The sequence below is a fragment of the Mesoplodon densirostris genome, chromosome 8, assembly GCF_025265405.1.
Source record: "Mesoplodon densirostris isolate mMesDen1 chromosome 8, mMesDen1 primary haplotype, whole genome shotgun sequence".
Lineage (NCBI taxonomy): Eukaryota > Metazoa > Chordata > Mammalia > Artiodactyla > Ziphiidae > Mesoplodon > Mesoplodon densirostris.
In genome coordinates this window covers 8,154,913-8,179,739 of record NC_082668.1, presented here as the reverse complement: position 1 = coordinate 8,179,739, position 24,827 = coordinate 8,154,913, and the positions used below count along the sequence as shown (strand labels likewise).

At 37.4% G+C, this 24,827-nt stretch overlaps 1 protein-coding gene and 1 non-coding gene across 5 annotated transcripts in view; both read left to right on the top strand.

The window, feature by feature from the left end:
- The window catches only part of DIS3L2 (DIS3 like 3'-5' exoribonuclease 2), a 375,400-nt gene that overhangs the window by 5,937 nt on the left and 344,636 nt on the right, over positions 1 to 24,827 (top strand). The gene's annotated exons all lie outside the window — the stretch shown is intronic.
- On the top strand, positions 13,035 to 13,168 carry LOC132495517 (small nucleolar RNA SNORA62/SNORA6 family). The gene has a single exon (XR_009533252.1). It is a non-coding gene; the product is annotated as a small nucleolar RNA SNORA62/SNORA6 family (small nucleolar RNA).

Genomic DNA, 24,827 nt, shown 5'->3' with positions numbered 1-24,827 from the left:
ATTTTTAGTTGGTAACAAATGAAGTTGCTATGAAAATTTGTGTATGAGCCTTTGTGTGGATGTATACTGTTATTTCTCTTGGTTAAATACCTAGAAGTAGAATGGCTAGATCATATGGTAGGTATATGCTTAACTTTTAAAGCAACTGTCAAAGTTTTGGAAAGTGGGTGTACTATTTTGCATTCCCACCAGCAATGTATAAGAGGTCCAGTTCCTCTACATCCTTGCCAACACTTGGTATGGTCAGTCTTTTTAACTTTAGACTTTCTTATAGATGTATATTGGTATCTCATTGTGATTTTATTTTATTTTATTTTAAACATTTATTTTATTTTATATTTTTTTGGCTGTGCCATGAGGCATGAGGGATTTTAGCAAGCCTGCACCCCCTGCAGTAGAAGCATGGAGTCTTAATCACTGGACCGCCAGGGAAGTCCCCTGGTTTTAACTTGTATTTCCCTAAGGAAGTGATGCTCTTCATCTTTTCATGAACTTGTTTGCTATCCATATACCTTCTTTGGTGAAATGTCTGTTCAGATGTTTTGTCCATTTTTAATTGGGTGTGTTTCCTTATCACTGAATTTTAGAAGTTCTTTGTATATTCTGGATGTATATCCTTTTTCAGGCACAGGATTTGCAAATATTTTCTCCTAGTCTCTTTTTATTCTCTTAATGATGACTTTTGAAGAGCAGTTCTTAATTTTGATGAAGTCCAACTTACAATTTTTTCTTTTATGGATTGTGCTTTTCTTGCTTTATCTAAAAAATCTTTGCCTAAGTTAATATCACAATGATATTCTCCTATGTTCTGGAAGTTTTACTTGTAAATTTATGATCCACTTTGAGTAAATTTCTTTTTTTTTTTTTTGCTGTATGCGGGCCTCTCACTGCTGTGGCCTCTCCCGCCGCGGAGCACAGGCCCCGGACGCGCAGGCCCAGTGGCCATGGCCCACGGGCCCAGCCGCTCTGCGGCACGTGAGACCCTCCCGGACCGGGGCACGAACCCGCGTCCCCTGCATTGGCAGGCGGACTCCCAACCACCGCGCCACCAGGGAAGCCCTGAGTAAACTTTTATATGTAGTGCAAGGTGTGGATCAAAGTTCATTTTTTAAATATATAGAATTCAAAAAAAACAATGGAATCCAATTTTTTTTTTTTTTTAGAACCATTTGTTGAAAAGACTGTATTCCTTCACTTAATTCCCTTGTGCCTAGGTTATACCTAGGTTGAAAATCATTACATATTTTTGGTTCTATTTCTGGACTCTCTGTTTCATTGATCTATTTGTAGATATTGATGCCAGTACTACACTGATTTGATTACTATAGTTTTATAAAAAGACTTGAAGTCATATAGTGTAAATCCTTGTAAGTCATATAGTGTAAAAAGTTCTTTTTCCAGACTTTGGCTCTTTGAGGTCCTTTTCATTTCTGTATTAATTTTAGAATCAGCTTGTCAGCTTTTCAAAAAAGTCTGCTTGAGAATTTGATTCAAATTGTATTGAACCTATAGATAATTCGGGGAGAATTGCCATCTTAACATCTTCCAACCCATGAACATTTATTTAGGTTTTCTTTTCTTTCTCTCAGCAATATTTTGTAGTGTTTACTGCACATATCTTGTACATTTTTTGTCACAGTTAGCCCTATGTATTTTATATTTTTGATGCTATTGAAATGATGGTTTTTAAAATTTTACATTTTTGACTGTTGCTAGTATATAGAAATATGATTGATTTTTGTACGTTGGCTCTTCTCTGTCAACCTGGCTATGCTTATTTCTTCTAGTAGCTTTTAAAATAGATTTCATTGGATTTGCTGCATAAAGATTATGTCATCTGTGAATACAATTTTACTTCTTCCATTTAAAAAATATATTTATTTATTTTTGGCTGTGTTGGGTCTTCATTGCTGTGTGCGGGCTTTCTCTAGTTGCGGTGAGCGGGGGCTCCTCTTCGTTCTGTGGCTTCTCTTGTTGTGGAGCATGGGCTCTAGGCACGTGGGCTTCAGTAGTTGTGGCACGTGGGCTCAGTAGTTGTGGCTGGAGGGCTCTAGAGTGCAGGCTCAGTAGATGTGGTGCATGGGCTTAGTTGCTCTGCGGCATGTGGGATCTTCCCAGACCAGGGATCGAACCTGTGTCCCCTGCATTGGCAGGTGGATTCTTAACCCGTGCACCACCAGGAAAGTCCCTACTTCTTCCTTTTTAATCTTTAACTTTTTATTTTTTCTTATTGTATTGGCTTCAGTTCCCAGTACAATGTTAAATAGAAGTGGTGGAAGTAGACATATTTGTCTTATTCCTGATCTTAGGAAGAAAGCATTTAGCCTTTCACCATTAAGTGTGATGATAGCTGTAGGCTTTTGGTATATTTTCTTTGTCAGTGAAGAAGTTTCCTTCTATTCCTAGTTTGCTGAGAGCTTGTTTTTTTTTAATCAGAAACAAATGTTGGATTTAGTCAAATGCTTTTTCCGAGTCTACTGGAAATGGTTTAATATAGTCAGTTACATTGACTTTCAAATATTAGCACTAACCTTGCATTCTCTAGATAAACCCTACTTGGTCCTGATGTATTATTATTTTTATATGTTGTTGGAATTTATTTCTTGAAATTTATTAAAAATTTTCCATCTGTGGTTATGACAGATACTGGTTTGAGATGGTTTTTCTTGTAATATCTTTGTCTTTGTTTTTGGTATCAGAGTAGTGCTGGCAACCTTCAATGAGTTGGGAAGTATTTCCTTTCCTTTAATTTTCTGGAATAGTTTGTATAGAGTTGGTATTTCTTCCCTAAATGTATTAAGAACATACACATTTAGAATTGTTATTTGCTCTTGATGAATTAACCCCTTTAATGTTATGAAATGATCTTTAGCCACAGTAATGTTCTGTGCTCTGAAACCTACATTGTCTGATATTAATGAAGCCATTCGGCTTTCCTTTTGTTAGTGTTAGCATGGTATATCTTTTCCATACGTTTACTTTTAACTTATTTGTCTTATATTTGAAGTGTTTCTGTAGGCAGCATATTATTGGGTGTTGCTTTTAAACTAGTCTGATAATGTTTTTCTTTTTGGCCATGCCACGTGGCTTGTGGGATCTTAGTTCCCTGACCAGGGATCAAACCCGTGCCCCCTGCAGTGGAAGCATGGAGTCCTAACCACTGGACCACCAGGGAATCCCCCCTGACAATCTTTTAATTGGTGTACTTAGACCATTTCCATTTAATGTGATTATTGATATGGTTAAGTTTGAATCTTTCATCTTGTTATTTTTCTTTTTTGTCCCATCTATTCTTTGCTTCACTTTTGGATTAATTTTGTTTTTTCTAAAATTGTCCATCTCCCTGTTGGCTTATTAATGATAACTATTTATTTATTTAGTGGTTACTTTAGGGTTTATATATACATGTTAAACTTATCACAGTCTACTTTCAAGGATATCATACCACTTCACATATAAAAACTTTTTTTTTTTTTTTGTCTGCGTTGGGTCTACGTTGCTGCATGGGGGCTTTCCCTAGTTGCTGTGCGTGGGCTTCTCATTGCTGTGGCTTCTCTTGTTGCTGAGCACAGGCTCTAGGGCGTGCAGGCTTCAGTAGTTGTGGTGCGCAGGCTGTAGAGTGCAGGCTCAGTAGTTGTGGTACATGGGCTTAGTTGCTCCGTGGCATGTGGGATCTTACCAGACCAGGGATTGAACTCGTGTCCCCTGCATTGGCAGGCAGATTCTTAACTACTGTGCCACCAGGGAAGTCCTTTTTTTGTTTTGTTTTGTTTGTTTTTGAAAACCTTTTAACAGTATCTTTTAATTTCCCTCCTGGCCTTTGTGCTCATCATTTTTTTACTTCCACATATATGATCAATTCCAGTATACACTGTTATTATTATTTATAAGTAATCAATTGTCTTTTAAAGAGACTTAAATTTTATGAATTAAATCTTTATATTTACTCGTAAGTTACTTTTTCTAGAGCTCTTCATTCTTTTGTGTAGATCCAGGTTTGCATCTTTTATCATTTTCTTTCTGCTTTGAGGACTTTAGTGTTTCTGGCCATGCAGGTTTGCTAGTGATGATTATTTCAGTTTTCACATGTCTGAAAAAGTTTGTATTTTGCTTTTGTGTTTGAGAGATATATTTGCTGCATAAAGAATTCTAGATTAACATTTTTTATTTTTAATCAGTGTTATAAGGATTTTGATTCACTGTCTTCTACCTTGCTTGTTTCTGACAAGAAATCTGACCTCTTTATTTCTGTTTCTTGTACTTAATGTGTCTTTTTTTTCTCTGCTGCTTTTAACATTTCCCTTTAGACTGGTTTTAACCAAATTGATTATGATTTGCCTTGGTATAGCTTTATGTTTCTTTTGAAACACTGAACTTCTTAAACTGTGGTTTTGTAGTATTCATCAAATTTGAAAACTTTCAGCTGTTATTTCTTCAAATATTTTTTCTTTCTTTACTTTTCTCAGTCCCCTTCCTCTGCCCTGCTGATTTTAGTTATACATATATTAGGTTGCTTAAAGTCCCACAGCTCACTGATGCCCTCTGTTCATTTTTTTCTCTTTTTTTCCTGTTTTTCATTTTGGATAATTCCTATTGCTTTATCTTTAAGTTTACTAATTTTTTCCTCAGCAGTGTCTAATCTGCTGTTAATCCCATCCAGTGTAGTTTTCATCTCAGATATCATCATTTTTATTTCTAGAAGTTTGATTTGGATCCTTTTTATATCTTCACTGTTTCTTAACCTGTTCAGTTTTTCCTCTAACTTTTTAAACATACAATTCTAATAACTACTACTTTCCTGTACTTTTTCATTATTCCTATATATTTCTACATTCTCGCCTTCTTTCTCTTTGTCTCTCTGCCCCTCTCTTTCTCTCACACACAAAGTACCCACATACACCCTATTTATTAATGAAGTAATGCAAGATAGATAATAATTTCCCTATTTTGTATATTTGGATATAGGCTTAAGAAAGCTAGGTAGTTTGGTGCGCTCAAAGTCAGACAGTTAATATTCAGATTAAAATCTAGGTTTTTCACAATGCCTGCTCTTTCCATTACTCCTGCTTCAGTAGGAGAGATAAGACAAGTGTTTAAAACAGAAGTAAGAATAGGGATGGCACCATAATAGAGAAGGATTATGAAAGATCACAAGGGAGTGTATAGGTTATAAAAGACTTCCAAGGATGCAGGAAGCATTTGGGATGAGCCTTGAAGGACAAGTGAGATTTTGCATGATACTCTAAGGAGGGCGAAGCATTTGTGGAGATAAGAGTGTATTGCAGTATGTGAGGTTTGAAGAGTGAAGCATGTGTTTAGCTGAATTGGGTGTGAATATGGAAAGCAGACGACTAGGGAGGTTAGGTTAGACTGAATTGTGGAGTGTTTGTGTGTGTGTGTGTGTGTGTGTGTGTGTGTGTGTGTGTGTGTGTGTGTGTGGAGTGTTTTTGATGTCTGGCTTTATCACAAGTTTTTTAATATATCTTGTCTTTTCAACTGCTGCATGCCTCTGACACAAAGATGGAGTCTTTTAAAATTTCCCTACATTCCTTAGTACAGTTTTGCACATAATTCATTTATAGCTTTTCTTACTATAGCACCCTTAGTTCTTCTTTATTAGTACTTGTGATTGCATTGTTTATTGTATAAGAAGTCTTAAATCTTGTGTTCATAAAATTCCTTCCAAAGAAGTCAGCATACTTTATGCTAATTCATTTATTGATTGTCTCAGCAGTCAGCTTACCATACCCTAAGAGTATCCCACTTTCTCAGGCATCCAGAATCCTGCTTCAACTTAAGGGTCATTGTGTAATCTTGTATTGTTCTAATGAAAGGAATGCTCAGATGATAGTGTTGTGGGCAGAGCCCAGGCCTGTTTCTCTGGAACTTTTTTACTTCTGGCTGATAGGGAGGAGTACATGTGGCACTGTCCTTGAACTCACAACTGCCCACCACATGCAGAATTGGCCCTGATATGTCAAGTGCTCAACTGGACTCACTCCGATCTTTGTATCTCAGAGGAATTGAGAGCTGAGGTTTCATCCAGGGTTTCATTGAATTTCAGTTGGGTAAAAAATAATTAATGGAAAAATATCTTACTGTTCAAATCGCATCATTCCTCTTGTAATGCTTTTAATTATCTCCTGCAAACCTTTTTACTCTTTAGTTCTGAAAAGTGCCCTCTTTGCTGGAGCTCCCTGAAGTGATTGCTAGTGGTTCTCAGTGAGTTTAATCAAAGAGCACATGCCTTTTGCTGTAAACCCTCCCTACCCCCATGAAATTCCTTGTTAATGCAACTTCAGAAGAAAAGAGGAAAATCAAGGATTTGCTAACTCCTAACGGGTGGCTAGTTAGGACACTATAGAACCAAGCAGATTTTCAGTGGCAAATACTGAATCTAGAATTGAAAGACTATATATGTATTTACATGCATTTTTGTATGGTCTTGTTTGTTTTTAAATGGTAGTCTTTTATTAGATACTGAGAAGTTACAAAGTAATGTATGCAAAATATGTGTAAGGTGTACAGAACACTAGGACAGTGAATACCCATGTACCTAACCGCCAGTTTAAGAAAAAAATTGAAGATCTCTATGTTCCTGTTCCTTATCCCACCTCTTCCTTCCCATTTCAGAGGTAACCTGAATTTTGTATTTTCTTCGTACTTGAACCATATAGTTTGTATCCTTAAACTGTTGTTTAATTTTGCATGTTTTTGAAATTTATAAAATGAAATCACAATGCAAATATTTTTCAGTGATTTGCTTCTCTCTATAACATTATGTGTGTCTGCTTTGGTCATACTTTTGCAAGTATTTAATCCTGGGCTGCTTTCACTTAGTGTAAATTTATTTCTTAATAATTTTCCTCGTTAGTCTTTTTTTTTTTGCGGTATGCGGGCCTCTCACTGTTGTGGCCTCCCCCGTTGCGGAGCACAGGCTCCGGACGCGCAGGCTCCAGACGCGCAGGCTCAGCGGCCATGGCCCACGGGCCCAGCCGCTCCGCGGAATATGGGATCCTCCCAGACCGGGGCACGAACCCGTATCCCCTGCATCGGCAGGCGGACTCTCAACCACTTGCGCCACCAGGGAGGCCCCCTCGTTAGTCTTATAAAGAATGTGATTCATATGTTTCTACCTTCTAGAAATAAAAAATGGTAATGCTCTCTGACTGGATAAAAATAAACCATTCTCCTTTAAGGCATTTAATGTACTCTCAGGGCCTTCCTTTGTGAGTGGGCAGGAGCCCTTTAAGGTGGTGGTTTATTTTTCCTGCCTTTCCCCTTATACTTCACCTTGGACAGTCTGGACACGCCCCATTCTCGAACTAGGTGGCTTGGTGGTTCTTTACCCTGACTGCAGAGAAGAATCACCTGAGGAGATTTAAGAATACCCATGCCTGGGCCAAACACCAACCAGTTAAATTTGAATATTTCTTTTTGTGACTGTTCTTATCTTTTGCCTGTTCTTTTTTTTGTTATTGTTGTTTGTTTTGTTTTGTTTTAGTTGGGTTGCTTTCATATTGATTTGTAGCTCTTTACATATTCTGTATATAAATCTTTGAAGTCTTAAATGTTGCAAATATTTTCTTCCAGTCTGTTGCTTTGTCTTTATGGTTTCTTTTGGTTTACAGAAGCTTTTAATTTTTAAAATTTGAGTCTCTTTATGGTTTCTGTGTTTTATGTCTTAACTAAGAAGGCTTTCTTTACCCCTAGATTTTGAGCAATTTTCTCCTACATTTTCTTTTAATATGTTTATAATTTTACTTCCAACATTTAGCACTTCAAGCCAACTGTAGTCTATTTTTTATGTATAGTATTAAGGATCTAACTTTGCTTTTCTCTAAGCAGATAGCCAGTTGTCCTATTATCATTTGAGTGGTCTTTCCCCCACTAATTTGAAATACCTTTTTTAGAATTTCCTACGGGTCCATTTTTAGACTCAGTTTTCTTCTAATGATGTTTTTGCCTATTTCAACTATAATAATATCATACTGTTTTAATTACCATTACTTCATAGTATGTCTTCAAATCTGAGAGAGTAAATCTTTTCTTGTTACTCTTCCTTTGCAAATATTTTTCATCCATTGTGTACACTTTTTTCTTCCATTTGATTTTTGAAATTATTTTTTATTGGTGTGAAATTCACATAACATAAAATTAACCATTTTAAAGGGATACAGTGGCATATCATGCATTCACAGTATTGTACAACCATCACCTCTGTCTAGTTCCAAAACATTTTCATCACCCCAAAAGAAAACCCTGTACCCAGTAAGTAGTTGCTTCCTATTCTTCCCTTTCCCTATTTTCTGGGAGTCACCGATCTGTGTTCTGTTCCTATGGATTTAACCTACTCTGGATATTACATATATAGTACATGGAATCATACATGACCTTGTGTCTGTCTGGCTTCTTTCACTTAGCATAATGTTTTTGAGGTTCATCCATATTGTAGCATGTATTAATTCTTTTTGTGGCTGAATAATATTCTATTGTATGTATATGCCACAATTTGTTTATCCATTAATCTGTTGATGGACATTTGAGTTGTTTCCACCTTTTGGCTGTTGTGAATAGTGCTGCTTTGAACATGTGTGTACATTTATTTATTTGAGTAACTATTTTCAACTCTTTTGGGTATAAACCCAGAAGGGGAATTGCTGGGTCATGTGGTAATTCTATGTTTAACTTTTTGAGGAATTGCCAAGCTCTTTTCCACAGTGGTTGAACCATTTTACATTTCTACCAGCTACGTATGAGGGTTCCAGTTTCTCTACATCTTTGCCAATACTTGTTATTTTCTGGGTTTTGTTTTGGTGTAGACATCCTTTTGAGTGTAAATGGAACCTCACTGTGTGTGTTTTTTTAAAAATATTTATTTGGTTGTGCGCGGTCTTAGTCACGGCACACAGGATCTTCTTTGCCGCGTGTGGGATCTTTTAGTTGTGGCATGCGGGATCTAGTTCCCTGACCAGGGATGTAACCCGGGCCCCCTGCAGTGGGAGCGTGGAGACTTAACCACTGGACCACCAGGGAAGTCCCTTCGTGGTTTTGATTTGCATTTCCTTGATGGCTAATGATGTTGGGCATCTTTTCATGAACTTCTTGGCCATTAATATATCTTCTTTGGAAAAATGTCTATTCACAGCCTTTGCCCATTTTTTTTTCCATTTGATTTTTAAGATGAGCTTCTTAGTTTCTATAAAAAAGTTGTGATTAGAATTTAATTGTGGTTACATTGAATTTTTTGACTAATTTGCAGCCAATAGCTTTATAATACTGAGTCTTGTCAAGAGCAGGGTTTGTTTATTTGTTTAGGTCTTTTATAATTTTAAAAATAATGATGTTTGAATTTAAATTAGGTCTTATATCAGTGTTATTAATTTTGTTCCCAGACATTTTGTGATTTTGGTTATTATTAAGAATTGATATTTTTCCTCTCATGTTTTCAAATTAATTATTGTGGGCATATAGGAATGTTATCGATAATTTCTTTGTTGATGTTGAATCTGCCCTTTCTGACATTCTTAATGAAATCATTACTCTTAATAATTTGTGAGTATAACCTTTGAGATTTTCTAGACAGACAGTTATATTATCTGTAAATATTGAAAACCTCTTAAACTATTGAACCAACTTGATTTATGAAAAAGCATAATTATTTTTAATTGATAAGTCTAAATAGATGCTTTTTATTACTAGTGAATAGAGTTAAAATATATGTGTGCATATATATGTATATATAATGTTGTTTGAGAAACATAATTTATACTCTTGTAAGAAACAAAAAATCAAACGTTACTAAAATGTATGCCTTAAAGTGAGAATCCTTAGTAATCCTACTTTCTAAAGAGAATTGTTGTTATGAATGTGGTGTGTCTAAATAGAGGTTTCATTTGTTACACTTTGAGAGGCAAAGACAGTTAAAGAGATGGTTCATTGCTAGACTGTTGGCATTTTTAAGATGGTGTAGGCCAGTGCCATATTTCACTTGAGAATTACATCCCCTGCTGTCCCTGGAATGATAACAAGATAGTTTAATTTATATTAAAAATATAGGTAAAAGAAATTCTTCCTTTTCTTCAAAGTGTATGCCATTCTTTCCTACTCTAGTATAATAGGTTCCATGCTGTTCAAGAACTATGAAAATAATTTATTTTTTTGTATCTTTGCTTCTTAACTGAGGATATTTCTTGTTATCCTGGGAGACCTGGAACTTAGCAGAAGTATTTCTGCGTAAGGAGTGAGAAACTGTCTTGGCTTTTATGTAGGATGCACTGCACAGCAGATCCACATGGAGGAAATGGATTGGGCTGATAGTGGTTTAGAAGCAGCTCTAGTTTGAAATGGGGGCTAATGTGAGAGGCCCTGACTAGAATGAATGGAGTAAATGTGGTTTTGCTCTAGAATGAGCTTCACTGACTACAAACTTGGAATTCATGTTCCAAGAGAAACCTCATGAAGATGAGAGATGCTCCTGAGGTCTGCAGAAGAATGCACGTTTAGTCTCCTAGAGCTGATTAAAGGGATTCTAGCTCCTGACAAGATGGAGATTGAGAGCTGGAAGAAACCTTAGATCCTCATCCTTTACAGCTGGCTTAGGCTTGTTCAAAGTATTTAAGGTCTTGGGGGATTGGAAAATAGTTTTGAATCAAGTTTGGCTTCTAAAGTGAAGGGTAGACTAGATACTGAGAAACAGCAAATCAGAGAAGATTAAATATGGTATTTAATGGGGGAGAACTGGAGAATATGTTGTTTTGGAGAAACTTATTAGAGACATATAGTCACTATATTCCTGGGAAAATTTTTTTAAATATTAAAAAATAATTACAAATGACTTATGTAAAGAATTTAAAAAATAAATATAAATAGAACAAAATTCTTTTTTATACAAAGTTTTCTAACTGATTATTAGTGGAATATAATAAAAAGGCTATTAACTTTATATACAGATCTTCCTTGATGGGGCGACTTCTCAGTAAACTCTTCAGCCAAGTTGAAAACGTGTTTAATACACCTAACCTACTGAACCTACTGGCCTTACCTACCTTAAACGTGTTCAGAACACTGACATTACCCGGCAGTGGGGCAAAATCATCTAACACAAGGTCTATTCTATAATAAAATGTTGAATAGCTCATGTAATTTATTGAATACTGTACTGAAAGTGAAGAATAGAAGGGTTGTCTGGGTCTAGAATGGTTGTAAGTGTATCAGTTGTTCACGCTTGTAAGGGTGTGGGTGACTGGGAACTGTGGCTCACTGCCACTATTCAGCATCACAAGACAGTATCTACCACATATTGTTAGCCTGACAAAAGATCAAAATTCAAAAACTGAAGTACAGTTTCTACTGAATGTGTATCATTTTCACACCATCGTAAAGTTGAAAAATCCTAAGTTGAACCATCGTAAGTTGGTTCCAGATAACAACCATCTGCATTGTATTTGGACACTACTGAAGTCATATTGTAATGCTTTATCACTTGATTGTATTGGATTTTCTAGGTAGACAGTAATTTCATTTATAATTGATCATTTTGTCTCTTTTCTAATATTTATATTACCTTTTTTTGTTATATAGCAACAACTAGCTTCTTTAGAACAATATTGAATGAATGGTAAATAATTTAGCTGTTATAGCTGGCAGCCTTTTCCTGTTCTGGGAGTGCCTCTAGTGCTTTATCATTATCCATAAGTTATTTTCTGTGGCTATCTTTTAACTTTTTTCCTTTTTAAACTTTACTTGGTAGAATCACATGCAGTTGTAAGAAATAATACAGAGAGATCCTGTGTACACTTCATCTGGTTTCCTCTTGTAGAACTATAGTGTAATATCACAACTAGGAAATTGATATCAATACAATTTACCCATCTTATTCTGATTTTACCAGTTTTACTTGTACTCTGTGTATATGTGTGTATTTCATTCTGTTACATCTGTAGATTGAGCACCACAGTCAAGATACAGAATATTTCCTTCACAAGGACCTCTCGTGCTACACTTTCATGGCCATAGCCATCTCCCTCACTCTCTGCCTCCCTAACCGCTGGCAACCTCTAAACTCTTTCTGTCTAATTTGTCATTTCAGGAATGCTTTATATAGGGAATGAGGTATGTAGTACATACCTTTGAGACTGACTTTTTTACTCAACATAGTCCCCTTGTGATTTCTCCAGGTGGTTGCATGTATCAATAGTTTGTTCCTTTTTACTGCCGAGTAGTACCATGGCATGGAGGTACCATAGCTTGGTTAACCATTCATCTGTTGAAGGACACCTGGGTTGTTTTTGGCTATTACAAATAAAGTTGCTATAAACATTCATGTGGAAGTTTTTGTGTGAATGTAGGTTTTCATTTCTCTGGGATAAATGCCCAAGAGTGCATATACCCTTTGCTTAGATTCACCTGTTGCTAACATTTTGTCCCATTTCCTTTATTTTTTGTGATCACTCATCCTCCCTCCCTCTCATCCTCTACACACACACACAAATATAAAATAACAGTTTTCTTGAGCTTCTTGAGAGTAAATTGCTTACATGATCACCCCTAAATTCTTCAGTGAGTATTTTTCAAGAATAAGGACATTTTTACACACCTAAAGAAAAATTATCAACTTAATTTGACATTTATACAACTTTGATCATATCTGCCATCTATTACAAGTTGTCAGTTGATCCAGTAATGTCTCTTTTAGAATCTTTCCCCCTCTAGGACAGGATCTGGTGTAGGATCCCACATGGTATTTAGTTGTCATGTTTCTTTTATCTCCTTTAATCTAGAACAGCTCTTTAGCCTTTTTTGTCTATATGACATTGATATTTTTTGAAGAAGACAGTTTTTTTTTTTAACAGGATGTTCCTCATTTGGTTTGTCTGATGTTTCCTTATGATTAGATTCAAGTTATGTATATTATTCTTGGCCTGAATACTACATAAAAGGTGTTGTTTCCTTGAGAAATATATCTTATCATGTTAGAAAAATTTCTTTTTAGTCCTAGTTTACTAAGAAGTCTTAATTACGAATAGGTATTGGGTGCACATCGTTAGAGCTTGGAGTTGAGGCCACTGGCTGGCCGATGAACTCACAGGTGTAGCTTGTGTGCTGCATGAGTGGCAAGGGTGTCTGGCCCAGTGAGTGGAGTTTGATAGTAATCCTTGCTGCAAGTAGAAAGAAAATGAAATAGGTGTTGGACTTGATCCATGACTTTTGGCTTCTAGCCTGATGACAGTTTGGTTCCATTGTGTTAATTTACTATATAGTGAATATGTTAACAGATTTCATAATGTTAGAGTAAACATTCTCTACCATGCATTCATGGAATATAATTTAAAAAATTTAATGTTGGATAAATTTTTTATTTTTTGTTTTATTTTGGGTTTTGCATTTATGTTCGCAACAAAAATTCTTATGTAATTCTCTGTGTGAAAGAGTGTGTGTGTGTTTATGTGTTCTGTCTTTGTCACATTTGGTATCAGAGCTATTATTTAGCCTTAGCATGAATCGGAAAGTTTTTTTAAAAAAACCCTCCCCTCCCCCCAGCAGTTTAAATAACATTGAATTTACCTGTCTCTAAAACGATCTGAGCCCCGTGCATTTTGGGGAGAGCTTGTGGATCTTTGGCAGCATTTTCCAGTTTCTTCTCTGGTTAAAGGTCTGTGTAGGTTTTTACCTCTTCTTAGGTTTTGTCTCTGCCCTGCTTTCCATTATTCTTAGGATAAAGATTCAGGCTCTGCATTTGTGGTCCTGTATTCTTTTTGCTGCCTAAGTGTTGTCACCATTCATCCATTTATTCAGTTACTCAAGCTAGAAATCTCTGAGTCTTCTTAGATTTTCCCCTCTACTTATGCCCTCTACTAATTCTGTTCTTAATTTACATTTTGAATCTGCTTCCTTTTTTTCCATCTCTACCGCTGCCTGGACCCTTCCAGCTGTCTTAACAGGTTTCTCAGTCTCCAGTGTCTCCTTCTAAGTCAGCCCGTGAACTACAGCTGCACTGGTGACACTAAATTGTAAATCTGATCATGTTAGGCCCCTGTTCAGAACTTTTTGGTGGTCCCAGGGTGAAGCCTTACCCAGAGCTTCTGATTTGGGTACAAGAGTCCGCTTGCCTATCCTTGTTTTCTAGCTTCTAGCTTTGGTCCGCTCCCCAGCAGTCCAGCTGCAAGTCATTCCCCAGAATTTCTTTGCCCATATTTTTCACGGTTTGCTCTCCAGAGTGTGCCCTCTGACCTCTTCTCCGCCTGGTGCATTCCTCTTTACCCTTGAGCATTTCTCACAGCCTTTTTCTGTGAAGCCCTCCCCGAGGGGACTTCTTCACCAACAGAATTTATCAACTCCTCTCTGTGCAGCTACCTTACCTTTGCTCTTTTGTGACTGTAGTTATATTCTGTTGAAACTATTTTTTGCATATCTCTTTTTCTACTATATATTCTGTGATCTCTTTAAGGGCAGAGACTGTGTATTAATTTTTGCACGTGGTGTTAGCACGTTGCTTGGCACCATAGATTCTCAGATGCTTGTTGAATGAGTACAAGGTATATTTAGAGGATTGTGAGAAAACTGGTTGAAGCAGAAGGTTCTTAGAGGACTGTGCAAGACGGTGAGCCAGTATGGGCCAACAGATTATGAAGCAACTTGAATGTTTGGCTAAGGAGTTTGGACTTTTTCTTTAGTTACAAGAGGGATAGAGGAAGGAGGCGAGAGGAGGGAAGGTCATTTATTATTGTGCTAAAGAGACTGGTTAAAGTTCCATTATGGTATTAAAATTATTTTTAGTTTTTTAAATCTTTTTGTGTGGGTACTGGTTTATCAAATAAATAAAGATTGCTGCCAAGGTAAATAAATGACCTTACATTAATAATAGCAAATGCTTATCGAGTGCTTACTATCTGCCAGGTACTGCTTTGAGAACTCTGCATGTATTACCTCATGTAGTACTCAAGACAGCTCTACATGGTAGGTTTTAGTATTGCCTCTTTTAGATGGTGAAACTGAGGCACAGAGATGTTAAATAACTTGCCCAAAGCCACAACTTTTAAGTGGTAGAACAGGATTCAAACCTGGGCATTTTGGCTTCAGAAGCCTCTTAACCACTAAGCTCTGCTGTCTTCCATTAACCTTTTAGTCGATTGTAGTAGCACTTGGCCCTCCAGAAACTGGCATTTTAACCTTAAATTAAGAACCGGGGAAACCATTTTCTATATTAACTGACATAAGCACATATTATTTGACTTGTTTTACAGTAGATGATCTGTTTAGTAATAGCTTCAAATGTTTCGTCTGTTGCTTCAAGTGGGAACTAAAATTGAGCCTATTCTGCATCTGATTAGCATTTAAGGTACTTTTTGAAAGTATTAAATGTTTGAAATGAACTTTTAAACATCAAACAGCTGGTTGTCTTAGCAAATTAGAAGTGAGAATTTAGAGGAAGCCCTGTTAAGTTTTCTGGCCCTTGTCCTCAGGCCAGGTAAGAATTGTTCCAGTATATTCTTCAGTGCTTGGTCTAGTCTTTGTTAATTGTTTCAAAAAAAGAGCTCCACTGTCCCTGAAGGAAGGCAATTTTCTGATCTCTGATCTGTCTGGGAGCTTTTCTTTGTAATTCGTTGCAGAGATTAAAATGTGCTTTATTCTTTTCAAGTTTCTTTTAAGGTCACTACCATGTGAAGTAACACAGAATACATGTGTGTAGGTTTGCCAAGATTACAGTTGCTGTGGGGATCATAACTTTGGATTTCCTCACATCTGGATTATGAAACGTGCACAAAGGCCCTGTATGAATATAGGTTTTATATTTTATGTGCATCTGGAAGTAGCAAGGTCTTAGAGATGTAGCTTCCCATAAATGACAAGGTGAACTCTTACAGCCTGCAATTTTAAACTAATCCCAAGGTTCTTAACTTTGCTGTGGAGCTGATGTCCCATGCTTTCCTCCTCCACTTGGAAGGCTTGCGTCAACACTGGGAAACTGGAGCTCTGGAGTGGAAGTGGAGGCCCAGCTTATTTCCCTGGGACCAGTAGACTTTAGGTTTGTTTTGTCTCCCGAGAAGTAAGGATTCCAGTGCTGCTGTTTTGAGATCTCTTTTTGAAGCAGCAAGGAAAGAAGTGCCACAGGTCTGTCTTAGTTGCATTTCAATATTTTTGGATTTTTTTTGGTTATTTGTTTTTCTTGGATTGTCCTATTTCTCTACTAACTACCTGAAGTTATTAATTATTAAATCCATGGTGATGCCCTTATGGGTGGTAGAGGTTTTTATCTGGGAAATACAGAATTTTGAAAAGGCTGCAAACCCTAGAGTCATCATCTTTCAAGCTCACTCATGTTGAATGGTGTGAACATGGAACATAATTTCACTATAGAAAGGAGGACCAGCATCAGTTTGTCTTTGTAGGGCCTCTGTCAGGTCTCCCTGTACAGGGTGCTTAGCTGACAGACCAGATCCCAAATCCGCAGATTGGCTTAGGGGGTCATTAAAGTTTCCTCATCTTTCTATCTGTGGTCTGAATTTAGTCTTAGTCATTTTGCTGTTTAGAATTTTGTGTCTGGCATTCCTCCAGGTGCCTTGAATAATGCTAGAATTCTTCTCTGTGACTCTGAGGGAACAGTACAACTGCTTGTGACTTTGTATGTCTTCCTCTGGAGTGTCCTGCAAGATGCCATGGGGACCTTGTGTTGTAGGCAGGAACATGGTCCTTAGCGAGGCCCTATCTTGCTTGGGGCTGAGTCTGTAGGTAGTAAATTCCAGATGTTTGTAGCTGCAGCCCTGAGAGTAGGCACTGGTGTAGCAACACCTTCCCAAGAAAAAAGTAAGATATAAGTGACATTAAAAAAAAAAAACAACTAACAGAAGCCAGGTTGATATTAATCTTTTGTTTAAAGTGGAAAAAAAATAGTTTTCATGGAAACTGACATTTGAAATAACTTAGGGAAAACTGCTTTCAATTCTTGTATATTTTAGTCATTTTGTCCAGTTGATTATAGATTGTGAAAGTCACATATTTTTCCAAATTGCCATGGTAAAATTGGCCATGTGGATAAGCTTTGCAACTTCTTTCCTTTGTCTTACTAATTTTGAGATTAGTGTATGTGGATAGATGAAGGCTTTGATTACCATTCAAATTATGCATATAGCTGGTGGATGAGTTATTTTTCAGCTCTATTATTAAATCGTTGCTTCTGTATCAGAGCATGAAATTTGCACTGTATCTGTATGATAACCTTGCTCCATAAATTTTATGCTTTATGTAAGTAAAGGCCTTAAGTGATAACAGTAGTTTTCACTGAGTAAAATATTTTACCATTTATGACTAGTAATGTAAAAGTTTTTAAAAGGGAAATTAAAAGCCTTCTCACACGCTTCAGTCTAGTTTAGTACGTGTATGTGTATATGTGGAAGGTGAAGTGCTGTGTGTGTGTATAGGAGTAGGTGAAATAACATTGGGTATTAATTGGTAATTATTGAATTTGAGTGATGAGCATACATTCATTACATCATTCTTTCTACTTTGTGATTGTTTTTAAATTTCCAAAATAAAAAGATAAATAAAAGTCTCCCCAAAAGTAATGAGGAAAAGTGATAAGGTCTTAGACTTTTATTTGATAGCACGGACTAGGAGTTAATGAAAGACATGTCACAATTTCCAATACCTTCTGAGCAGCTTTTTCAGTGCTGCTGAAATACTGTCCTGAATTTCTTCAGGAGAGAGAATATTCTTTTATCCTATTATTGCCCAAGTTTACTGATGGCAGAGATATTCCAGTGTGACCACTCACATTATGAAAATAAAACCTTTTGTTTATGAGACACTTTCTTTTGCTATTTAGAAGTGAGCATGAATTCTGATACCAATTGGATGCCTTCTTGTGCTTCTTTAGATTCTGATTTCTGTTTTAAAAAAATGAAGTTTTTATTTAGTCCCTATTCTTTTAGATTCCAGAAGTTTCTCTGTCCCTTCCCCCACAGGATGAGGAAAGATTTCTTCTTATTTCTAAAGGTATTTGTGTTTGACCTGAGCCTTTTGCTACTTTGTCTAGAATTTGTCTCCAAGGTCTGTATGTTTATCCCCAAAAGAGAAGATAGAATACATTTCAGGGGTTTGAAAGTGCCAGTTGGTATGAAAGTCTTTAAAGCATAAGAAGTAATCTTATTTGTTCCAATTTAGAAATTCTGTAATTGAATTTAATCATAATAATAAAATATGGAAGAGAAACATGATTGAATTTATAATATAATTCTGTACAAAGTAAACATGAGAAATGAAGCTATTTGCTGAAAAATGAGGCAGCTTCCACCTCATAACATTGGGGCCTTATTTGGTAGCAAAGCTTATATTTGAGATGAACTTTTTCAATTTTGGTTTTGTATGCTGCTGCCTTAAAGCAAGTCTTACATTTATTGTTGTGTTATTTATGATCAGAACTCTGGTACTTCAATGACATTAAGATGATTCTGTCTTTATTAGGCAGGGAGACGATACTTAGATCCACCCTGGCAATATCCTTAATGTACTTCTTGCCTTACTGATGTACTCCTTTGTGTTATCAAGGTGTGAAAATACTAAACTCCAGAATTCGGATAAATCTTATAGTAGACATCAAGATTCTAGAGTATTAAATGAATTTAAAAAGAATTTCATAAACGGGGGAAAGACAGTTCAGTTGTCTTCAAGGGTTTTCTTAAATTCTGGAATATGGGGAAATGTTTTAGTATTTTGAAGATTATTATCATTACCTTTTAAAATTTGAGTTGAGAAACACTACATAGGCTTTTCATTCTTTTTCATCAGTGTCAAAGTTTATTGCCAAACTCTTTTTAATTCCCACTGTGACATTAGGCCATCATAAATTATCAGCATGTTATCAAGAACATTTATTCAGGGTCTGCTTTGTAGGGCACTGTGTAGAAATAGGCATAAGACATAGTTCCTGCTCTTCAATAATTTATGGTTGTGGAGGAGTGACAGGGCATCTTTTTTTTGAGGTATAGTTGATATACAATATTCTATAAGGTTCAGTAGTAAAACATAGTGATTCACAGTTTTCTAAAAGTTATTCTTCATTTATATTTATTATAAAATATTGGCTAAGGGCATCTCTTTTTTTTTTTTTTTGAGGTACACGGGCCTCTCACTGTTGTGGCCTCTCCCGTTGAGGAGCACAGGCTCCGGATGCGCAGGCTCAGCGGCCATGGCCCACGGGCCCAGCCGCTCCGCAGCATGTGGGATCTTCCCGGACCAGGGCATGAACCCGTGTCCCCTGCATCGGCAGGCAGACTGTCAACCACTGCGCCACCAGGGAAGCCCAGGGCATCTCTTTTAATTACTTCATTCAGTGAACATTTCCTGGGTGCCCTCTATGTACCAGCCCCACTAGGCACTGGGATACAGTGGTAAACCAGACAGACAAGGCCCCACGCTCTTGGCGCTTACATTCTAGGATCTTAAATACTTAGCGTGCTGAGCGATGTAATTGTTTCAGGACTTCACAAGGGAGGTATTACTTTGTTCTGGTATGGTTAGGAAAGGCTGATTGAGGGGGTAGGGCATGAGCTGGACAGCTGGACAGGAAGTAAATGTCCCTTTCCCAGTGTGTATTATGTGGAACCTGCTGTAAAGGATTTTGTGGCCAAATAACCGTGGAAAACATAGCACACCCTGGGATTGCAGAGAAGTGATCCCAAGAGCTAGAGAAATTAGGTGAGGTTTGTAGAGTAGAGAGGAAGTGGAATTTGCGCTCTTCTTCAATGGGTACAATTTTAAGAGTGAGCTTGGAGTGGAAGGTGAGTGAATGTGTGAACTTGAGAAACATGGGACATGCTGGGGGAGTACTAGTCAAAATGTACCTATCCCTGTCCCCCCTCCTCTGCTCACTGGAGCTGTCATTTATCTTGGCCCTACCTTTTCAACTCTTCTTTCCTTTCAGTATTTTAACACATTTAAGTTTCCTCTTTAATGAAAATAATAGCAACAGCAAATGGAAACTCTCTTTTAATTTCACCTCTCCCTCCTCACAGCCAAACCTCACCGAAGAGTCATCTGAACTCATTAGTTCCACGTCCTCCCTGCCCCTTAGTGCCTCACCTTATTTCTCTTTGGTTGTTATTCCTGTTGCTTCACTTCACCTGTGACATCCATACTGCCAAGTCAAGTGAACACTTTCTTAGCAGCATACGACTTTATTGCCCACCACCTTCTTGAAACGTTGATTTCCTTGACATCATGCCCTCCCAAGTTTTCTGTATCCTTCTGAGGAGACCATTCTTTTCTGTCTTTGAAGTTTTGGTTTTCTTCTACCTATATTCTACTAAGAGTTATAATACTTTACAAGTTAGAGAAGCATTTGGGAGGTAGAGTTTAAGATGATATGGCATCAGCCTTGTTATAATACATAAGATGTCCCCTTTTCTTGATCAGTAACCCTTGACTGATGCCAGCAGTCCCAGAATTAGCCTTGAGGGTCTAAAATTCAAATTTAACTCCCTAGAGATTTTCACAAAGATCCTAAAATGATAGGTTGTAGGTAGATGGTGTCCAGCCAATGCCTTTCATTAAAATGAAATAATTATACATAAGTCCCTCCCACCTGTCCACTTTACTACTTAAGGATAAAACGGAGAACTCAGATTCTAATTACTCTTTTTGCTCTTCTGGGAAGAGCTCTAATGTTCAACATGTCGAGTAAAAATTTCTTAAATTACCATTCAGCTCTGTCAATGGCCAGGTCCTAGAAATGAAAAAGGAGTAACAGTTTATTCATTTTTTTTCTTTATGGATGACGCTTTTGGTGTCATAGAGTCTTAAGAGTTAATTTGGAGTTAATGTTTTTACAAGATGTGAGGTTTAGGTCAAGGTTTATTTTTTTGTCTACTGATGTCCAGTTACTCCAGTCATTTGTTGAAAAGGCTGTCTTTCCTCCCTTGACTTGCTTTTGCACCTCTATCATAAATCAGTTGGGCATATTTGAATGGGTCTATTTCTGGGTTCTCTATGTTGTTCCATTGGTCTATGTGTCCCTTATCACATGGTCTTGATTTCTGTAGCTTTAGAGCTTAATATTGGGCAGTGTATTCCTCCACTTTATTCTTTTTTTTCTCATTATTTTGGTTATTCTAGTTCCTTTGCATTTCCGTATAAATTTTAAGATAAGCTTGTCTATGTCTATGAGAAATCATGGGATTCTGATACGAATTGTGTTGAATTTAAAAATCAGTTTGTGTAGAATTGACATCTGTACTGTGTCATAATCTGTTAGTGTTGATATCTTACTACTTCAGGAGAAATGTAGGAACCTTACCACCATTTAGTCCCATTTATCCTCCCTGCTTTCTAATTAGTTGTCTTAAATATCTCATTTACATACATTGAGAACCACATCAGACAATATACTTTTGCTTTTAACCATCTAACATAGTTTTAAAAACTCAAGAGGAGGGCTTCCCTGGTGGCGCAGTGGTTGAGAGTCCGCCTGCTGATGCAGGGGACACAGGTTCGTGCCCCGGTCTGGGAAGATCCCACATGCCGCGGAGCGGCTGGGCCCGTGAGCCATGGCCGCTGAGCCTGTGTGTCCGGAACGGGAGAGGCCTGCGTACGGCAAAACAAAACAAAACAAAAAAAACTCAAGAGGAAAAAGTCTCTTTCATTTACCTATAAAGTTACCCACCAACATCAGTTTACTTTTTACTTCTGGGCTTCCCTGGTGGCGCAGTGGTTAAGAATCTGCCTGCCAATGCAGGGGACACGGGTTCGAGCCCTGGCCCAGGCAGATCCTACATGCCGCGGAGCAACTAAGCCCATGCGCCACAACTACTGAAGCCTGCACACTGTGCTCCGCTATAAGAGAAGCCACTGCAGTGAGAAGCCCGCGCACCGCAACGAAGACCCAACGCAGCCAAAAAAAAATAAAAATAAAAATAAATAAATTTATTAAAAAAAATTATGTACTTGTCATTTTTATGACCCCAAATTACTTTGCACCACATTTTGCTATTTTTTTCTGATTTCCAGTTATGATGGCTCTCTTCCTCATTTGTTTTGTAAGCATTTATCAGGCTTTTGGCTGTGGGAATATTCTGAAGAGGATTTTTTTGGTTTAGCCAGCACCCTGGGACACTACAACTTAAGGTCACTTTAAGTTAGTGTTTGTGCTTGGGGTTAGTGTGACTGCACTGCGTGAGTGCAGGCCCGTCCTTATGAATCTTCTGGGGGAACTCTCCTTTGCCCCCAGTTGGAGCCCAGGTCAAAACAGATATATTTCTTGATTATTTTTCTTTATCAGTAGGTGTATTTTTCCCAGCCTACCTTTTCACTGAGTTGTTGAAGACCTCAGGGGTCTTGATTTTTTGCAGTGGGGCTAATCTCTGCTTGTCTACATTTCACATGGTGAAGGCTTTATCTCCTATTCCCCCTGCAGCTTTAAACTACAAGCCTCTTGGTACTGAAACCAGGATGTGCTCCCAGGGTCTCCGTAGCCTCAGCTTCTACGTGTTCTGGTTTCTAGCTCTCACTTGATGTTTAGCTTCTGGGAATTTTCTTTTCTCTCTTGAGAGCTCAGCAGTGCTCTCAAGTTGGTAATATTTTGTTCAGCAGTTGTAGTAATTTGGTATCAGAAGGTTTTTCAGAATATTGACTCCACTCTGTTACCAGAAATCAAAGTTTCTGACACATCATTCTATAGATCATAGATTGTTAGGTTAGGGACCCACTCCTGGTTCTTTCAGAACTAGTTGCCTGGGACACAAGTTGCATGCCATCTCACAGGGGGCTGTGGATGTGACCCTTGTCCTTAAACGGATGGAGTACGGGCATCTTTAGCTCTACTGTCAGGTCTGCCAAGGAAGTAGAGAGTCTCAAGAGGAGGCGGAGTGTTCAACTGTGTGTCAAGTGCTATAGCAAGGTCAAGTGAGATCAAGACTGAAAACTGACAGTGGGATTTCACAATCGGAGATCTTTGCCAGAGCATTCTCCAAGGAATGAAGGGGGAAGAAGCCTATTGTGTTTTTTAATCTCTGGGAGGATTGTCCTTAGTCCAGGCAATTCCTGTTTTTCTCAGACAGAATGACTTGTTGTTTATCAGTATGTGGCTGTTTATTTTATATTCTCTCATTTCAGTTCTCTCTGGGTTCCAGCCCTGCCTTAGGTAGATTGGTTCTGTTTGTCATAGAAACTGGACACAGCCATAGAGTGTAGGGCCTATCTAGTGTGTACCTGTCCTGAAAGCTTTCCTTTATATCTCTTCAAATGAGGTAATCAGGAGACAGAATGAAGAGGTGAGAGCTGAACTGGAGTATTAAAGTAAGAGAAGATATGAGGTATTGCCATTTTTTGCATGAAGTTTCTGATATGTGGAATTTCTAAAATTATTATGAAAAATTTCACACATACAAAAACTAGAGTAGTTCATCAACCTTCATTTACCAAATTCAAGAGAGTTTTTGCACATTTGCCTCATTCATACCTTTTTAATTTCTCTTTCCTTTGCTGAAATATTTTAAAGAAATCCTTGATGTCATTTATTGTACATATTACATACGAATACATATGCAGTATGGAGATTGTCATACAGAGTCACAGTGCCATTATCACACTGGATACAAAACTGACAATTCTTTGGTATCATCTATTATATTGAGAGTATTAATGAGGTCCCTTTTTAAAAGTTCTCCGAACATTCTGAGATTGTTTCTGCCTTGTTGTCTTTGCACTTGTCATCTCTTCAATAGAGGCTTTTCCTAATCACCAAAGCTAAAGTAGTATCTCTTTCCCCATCCCATTTGTCACTCTCTCATCTCTCTGTTTCACTGCCTTGTTGTCTGTTTACTTGTTCATTGTCATCCCTGCCCCCTAGATTGTAAGTACCACGAGAGGAGAGACCCTGTTGGTCATGGTGTGTTTATTGCTCTGTGCCCAGGGCCTGAAGTGGTCCTAGGATATAGTAATGAAGTACATGTTTAGAAACAAGTCAGCTATTAAGGAGATTAATACAAAAAGATTCCAAAATTTTCTTAGTATTTTATAACCATTATCTCTTCCTACAGCTGATTCTCATTCCAGAGCTTTTCTTTTCTCAAGAGCTTTAACCAACAGCTGTGTTTGCAAAAAGTGCTGGGTTGTTGTCCCTTTCAGGACATTTAATCTTTTAAATCCTCAAGATATTTTGTAAAATATAAGTGAGTAAAATCACTTCTGACCTGTTGAGAGGCAGTGTTTTTATTGCCATAACTCTCACTTGAGATCACTTTATTTGAGCTTGCAGCTAATAAATCTCTTGACCCATATGAAACTGGATGGAATGATCTTGTAGACCGCATAACCTATAACTGTAACCTATAACTGATTATTTGAACTTCTTTTATTCATATATCATTTTATGATGTTAGGGAGTGTTTTTTAATTGATATATTGTTAGCTGTTGGCAATGTTCTTTAGCATGAGAAACATATAACTCAACAGATACGATTTTATAATTAAAAACTTGGATTCTTTTCAAAAATGTGTGGTTTCACACCAACAGAAAGATGCAAGAATAGTACAGAAAATTACTCTATACTCTTTGCCGGATTCCCCAGAATCAACATTTTACCACATTAACAGCCCTCCTCTCTTGCCCTCCTATTTTTGAGCTGTTTGAGAGTAAGTTGCAGACACTCAAAATGAAGCCATTCTCTTTTTTAACCATTGTGCAAGGATCAAAATCAGGAAATTAACATTGATATAATGGCGTTAGCTAATCTATAGACCCTATTCACATGTCTTCAAGTTTCCCAATCATGCTGTTTATATGAAAAGAAAATCCTGGATCACAAGTTGCATAGAATTGTCATGTGTCTTTA